We start from the raw sequence: 6,075 nt of genomic DNA on the forward strand, positions 1-6,075 counted from the left end.
GCCATGACACTCTCCAAACATCTTCAAGACCTGGGCAAGAGAAAAATCCCAGATATTAAAATATGATAAATTGTTTCCACTATAAATGTTACTATATGTGTTAAAGGAGATTTGGAAATCTCTTTATAAATGTTACTATGTGTATTTTTTTGAGCTTCTGTATTTGAGTTTATTCTTCATTTAACTTTTAAAACACTACGATAGTTGAATATTAAAAACAATAGCGAGTAGTGAGCTATGATTATAGTCCTTCCTTCACTCACTACGACATATAAAATGTCAGCTGTGTTGAGGCCTGACACTGAACACCACCCCTAGGATGAGGTTCACCCTCCTCATACGCTTCCCCATTGTAATGGCACCATCTTTCCTGATTTGGACCAAAGCCCACCCGTTCTACCTGGTCCATTTCATCAGTATATTCTACTTCCTTTGTCTCAGGTAGGAGTTTTTCTGGCAGAGACAGCTTATCAGGAGCGAGAAAGCCATTCTCAGGAAAGTTTACCTTCAATTCAATGATTAGGGGACTCTTCTCATATGGTCTATGATAAATTAGCATGCTTCATCTAGCACACACTTGGATCTCCATGCTTGACAATCTGACCTGGATGAGAGGTGATGTGATGGTTTGGTTGTCAAGAGTAGATACTGGGTTTTGAAAGCTGCACAGTGCTTCAACCAGCTGTATGTCCATACCCATGAAAAGGTCTTCTTCTAGATGAGTAAAAACATCATGGTCCTTCTGATCTAAAACAGTGATAATATTTCCTGGTTCCAGTCCTGGTTCCTGGTCTCCTTCACCATAGAATGTTATCTTCTGGCTGTCTTTCATGCCTTTATCCATATGAACTTCTAGAATCTTCTTCTCTCAAATGATCTCCTTCCATTCCAGCTTCTCTCAAATGGTCTCCTTCCATTCCAGCTTAGGACTGATCCGTTCCCCGTGGCCCTGGTGCTCCATGCACACAGACTGAATTTGCCGAACCATTCCAGGTCCTATCTGATGAATTCTTGTTTGCATTCCAGTACCTCGGCAATTGGGACAACATTCTACCGCTCCTTTCTTACTACCTTGGCCTTCACATCTGTCACAAATCACATTCTTTTGCACAACTAGATTTCGGGTTGTACTATTATATAAATCTTCTAAGGTGACTGAGAGCTGATGCACAACATTTTTACCTCTCCTTTCTCTCTGCATCCTTCCTCCTTCTCCAAAAAACATATCAAAGATGTCCATGGGGGAGCAAAACCACCACCAGCTCCACTTTAATTTGCCTGTTCTCTTTAATTGTTTAAATTCTTTAATTGCCTGTTCTCCTCCTTTACCCTGTAATTCCCTTTTCTTTGCGTCAGAGTACTTCATAAGTCTGAGAAATCTGTTTAAACTTCTCTCCTTCATTTGGATTTTTATCAAGGTGGTACTGCAGGGCCAGTTTCCTGTAAGTCTTTTCCAGTTCTTCCTGGGTGGCGTTGGGTTTGACCCCCACAACATCATAGTCAATGGTTTCGTTCGCCATTTTCTCTAGCCAGTGAGGAGGCTGAGACCAGTGCGGGGGAGCGGGAAGGGGCGCCCTGCTGATGGCAGCTCGGGCAGGCACTACTCCTCTGCTCCTCACGGAGCATTCTGGAAAGTTCCTGTTACTATGTGTGTTAAAGGGGATTTGGAAAATACAGACACATAGAAGAAAAATACTAATGAAAAATTGTATCATTCAAATTAAATCTTTTTTTTTTAAAGATTTTATTTATTTATTTGACAGAGAGAGACACAGTGAGAGAGGGAACACAAGCAGGGGGAGTGGGAGCCGGAGAAGCAGGCTTCCTGTGGAGCAGGGAGCCCGATGTGGGGCTCGATCCCAGGACCCTGGGATCATGACCTGAGCCGAAGGCGGACGCTTAATGACTGAGCCACCCAGGCGCCCCTCAAATAAAATCTTATTTAAAAAGTTTTGTTTTAAATTTTCTTCCAGTGTTTTTTCTTATCATTTAACATGTTTTAGAATCAGGTTTTTTAAAGATTTTATTTATTTATTTGAGAGGAGAGAGAGAGAGCTGGAGTGGGGGTGACAGAGGGAGAGGGAGAAGCAGGCTCCCCGCTGAGCAGGGAGCCCCACGTGGGGCTTGATCCCAGGACCCTGAGATCATGACCTGAGCCGAAGGCAGACGCTGAACTGACTGAGCCACCCAGGCGCCCCTAGACCAGTTTTTGTATTTTATTTTCTTCACTAAGTAATCCTAAAATGTGCAAGTTTGGAAAAAATAACATATATCACCTCTGTATTCCTTACCTGGGAAGGTAAATTGGATACCTTTGCTTTGCGAAGTAGTTGTTGTTATTCTTATTTTGAGAACAGTTCTTTTGAGTCCACCCTGCTTTAGTTTCTAAGCTTACTTGGCACTTTCTTGGAGACATTCCCAAACTTGTATCTCTTAACTTGAGCTTCATTTTGGGAAGGTAGCTTGTTTAAAGTTATACACAAAGGTTTTGTTTTTAACTTCTAGAATTTCCCGCCTTCTTACACCTGTCTTTCATTCTGCGTCCTAAGTTTGCAGTGAACGCGTGTGTATGAGCGAGTGATTGGGTTTGCAGATCTTCCAAAAAAGTAAAAAGTAGACTGTCATTGACTGTCTCCCCTTTTCAGAGATCATTTGATATACTTAATATTTCAAATGTGAAAATGGCACTCAGATTACTGAAATTGTGACATAAATGCAGATTCTACCCCTTCATTTCTCAGTCTGTGCCAAAATAACCAGAGGCCAAACCTTCAGCAAAATGTAGACCAAGAGAGGAGGGCTGGAGCACACATGGAGCGGAGATAGTCTGTTCCCACAGGGTGCCTCTTGCCAATGAGATGAACGGTATGGAAATACTAAGAGGCACAAACAATATTTTCCTCCAAGGCTGTAGGGGCTGGGAGCTATTTTGTCTGTTGTTTTTCTCTTCTGCATATATGCTCTGTTCAGACCTTCACTTTTTTTTTTTAACAAAAGTTTTGTTTGTGGCTAAATGGCTTTATGCATAATGGAGGTCAGAAGGTGGCTGCAGCAAGCTATTTCTTCACCGCTGATCTGTCCCTGATCTACACAGTGACTGGTAATAGGAATCCAGGGAATACACATATATGGATGCTTATTATGCAGAAGGTGAGGTGAAACAGGGCTGCTAACGGTGGTGAACATGTGAACAATACACAGTTTCTTTAAACAACCTGTCCTCTTCTGAGAACTAGAGGCTTCAAGTGTTTTTCTCTTGTGACCTTGAGAGGACCGCCTGTCTTGCATTATTCCTTTAGGATGTCACCTCACGCTTTTATGCACACCCACCAAGAAATGGTGCTTCTGAGTCTTGCTGGACTGGTTCTCCTTTGGGTTGGCTCCAACCCTGGCAATATTGCGTTGCCATATCAAGTAAGTGTTTAGTGTGGTACTTGTCCCGAAACCTCTAAATCCCTCTACTTGGAAAAGTAATTCCTAGAAAAAGGGTTTGCTCATGGTCATGGCTTATGTGCTCGCCCAGCTGAGAGTACCACGCATTTGGGTTTTCGTGAGGGAGAAGAAGGAGGAGCTTTAGTGCACGTGTATACATTGCTGCTTCTAAACTAAAAATCACAAACAGCTCTGGCTGAACAAAATAGCCTTCTGGGGCTCCAGCGTGTGAGGCTAGAAATCATTTTAGAAATAGAGGGTTTCCAAGAAAGCCAAAAAAATGAAATCAGAATTGTTAGCTACTCAGTTGGTATAAGTTATTATTCTCCCTGAGAAAGTTTATGAGTGGCTATTTACATGACTGTACATATGCATATAGTAGGCTCATTTATCTTTTCCACAGAGTTTTTTTCTTTTTTAACCTTGTAACATGTCCAAACTCTTACCTTCTTCACTTTGTGATTATGTAGTTGGAAAATACTTTTATACTTGGAAATACACTTAGGCATTAGGTGATCCAAAAGTTGACAGGTTAGCAGCCATTTTTCTGGGATTTGGTAAAACCAGCATTTCTTGTGACTTTGTGGGATTGCCATTTGTTGAGTCCTCTAATATGTGAAGCTGATCACTGGCGTGATGTGGATTCATTTACATCAGGAACCCACCATCCTTAGAGAGTTAAGGTACCCAAATTCTCCTCAGATCAACTTACAGAGCTCTCAGTGTGGGTTATAACAGCATCGGCTGAGGTCTTATGGAAGGAGAGGGGATGAAATCTCTCGAAATACAACTTCTTTGAGAAAAGTGTGAGTCTAGGCAGGTGACCCAAACTCAAGGCATGGACTCCTTGAGTTCAAGGAGTGAAATGGTGTCCACACAGCCAATGCTGGAAAGTTTTCTCGATTCAGCCACCTTGGCACGATGGTTGTGCTACGAAGAACACTGGCTGAGCATGAGAGGGTGGAATTAAATAAACTTCTGACATGGCGCTCCACTGCAGCTTGTCTGAGGACCTGGACCAGAGAGGGTATCTGGCATCAGTAGAAAAACCTTATCCACCAGAGGGTGCAGGATTGCTGAAGGCAGCCCCACTGGGTGGTAAAGAGAAGCAGCAGAAGCATCCTCCTCATTAGGTGCCAGGCTTCTCTTTGGTGTTTGGACACAAGACTGAGACCTCATCAGACTGGATTTCAGGCAGTGGTGTGTGTGCTTGTGTGTGTGTGTGTGTGATCTCAGGAGGAGGAGGATGCTCCTTGTGAGGTGGTGGGGGTCAAGTGACTTATTTGGGAAAAAAAGAGAGATAACCACATCTATTAATCTTCCTTAGTGAAATATGACCTTCCAGTCTCATAGGCTGTGATTGTTCAACAGAGTGGTTTACGTCAGGAAATGTGATGATGTGAAGGCAAAATATGACCAACTCTTAACCAATTTTAAGAAATCAGTATTTCCCACCACCCTTTATTCTCCTCCGTGAATTCATTCTCTATATATTTACTGCCTGCTGAATGGTGGTGCCACAGAAATGTGAAGGGAAAGAAATTCTCAGCTTTGGGAGTTTCAAAATACCCTTTTGTAGTCCATAGCAGAAGTAATAGCCTTGTGAGAAAATACTTTTTGAGACCCAAGAGGGACGGAGATTTTGGAGAATGAAATACAGTTGCAATCTACTCAGTGTTACACATTAAGAGAAAAATCAGGTATTATAAAGATTGTACTTAAAAAAGTTTTAATTCTGGGGTCTCCTGTGTGGCTCAGTCGGTTGGGTGTCCGACTCTTGGTTTTGACTCAGGTCATGATCTTTTTTTTTTTTTTTTTAAGATTTTATTTATTTATTTGACAGAGAGAGACACAGTGAGAGAGGGAACACAAGCAGGGGGAGCGGGAGAGGGAGAAGCAGGCTTCCCGCGGAGCAGGGAGCCCGATGTGGGGCTCAATCCCAGGACCCTGGGACCATGACCTGAGCCGAAGGCAGACGCTTAACGACTGAGCCACCCAGGTGCCCCTCAGCTCATGATCTTATGGGTCAGTGAATTGAGCCTCATGTGGGGCTCTGTGTTCAATGGCGAGTCTGCTCAAAGATTCTTCCTTCTGCCCCACCCCCCACTCATGTGTGCATGCTCTCTCTCTCTTTTCCTCTCTCAAATAAATAAAATAAATCTTAAATTTATTTTTAATTATGGGGAATGAGTATCAGAAAACTCAAAATTCAAAAAAGCATGTGGTCTTTTCTCTGTGCATTTTTGGCTGTGGTATCCATCTCACCAGGATAGTGGATATTAAGATTTAGTTTGAAAGGAGGGAGATGATAAAAGGCATTACAAGGCATTACCAAAAACAGAATTTTCAGAGCCCTTCCTTGTTTAGGTTGAGATAATGTACTTCTCATGGATACAGAGAACAGATTAGTGATTGCCAGAGGTAGATGGGGTTAGGGTGGGGTGGGGGAGCAAAATGGGGGAAGAAAGTTAAAAAGTACAGACTTCTAACTATAAAATAAATAGGTTTAAATTTCTATATAATGATAAATTCTTTAAAAAAATTTTTTTTAGAGATTTTATTTATTTATTTGACAGAGAGAGACAAAGCAAGAGAAGGAACATAAGCAGGGGGAGTGGGAGAGAGAGAGAGAACCAGGCTTCC

At 42.3% G+C, this 6,075-nt stretch overlaps 1 pseudogene; it reads right to left on the reverse strand.

Moving 5' to 3' along the window:
- Nucleotides 1–262: 262 nt before the first annotated feature.
- Nucleotides 263–1,520, reverse strand: LOC113912399 (annotated as a pseudogene).
- Nucleotides 1,521–6,075: the final 4,555 nt, after the last annotated feature.

This window comes from Zalophus californianus, chromosome 14 (assembly GCF_009762305.2).
Source record: "Zalophus californianus isolate mZalCal1 chromosome 14, mZalCal1.pri.v2, whole genome shotgun sequence".
Taxonomy (NCBI): Eukaryota; Metazoa; Chordata; class Mammalia; order Carnivora; family Otariidae; genus Zalophus; species Zalophus californianus.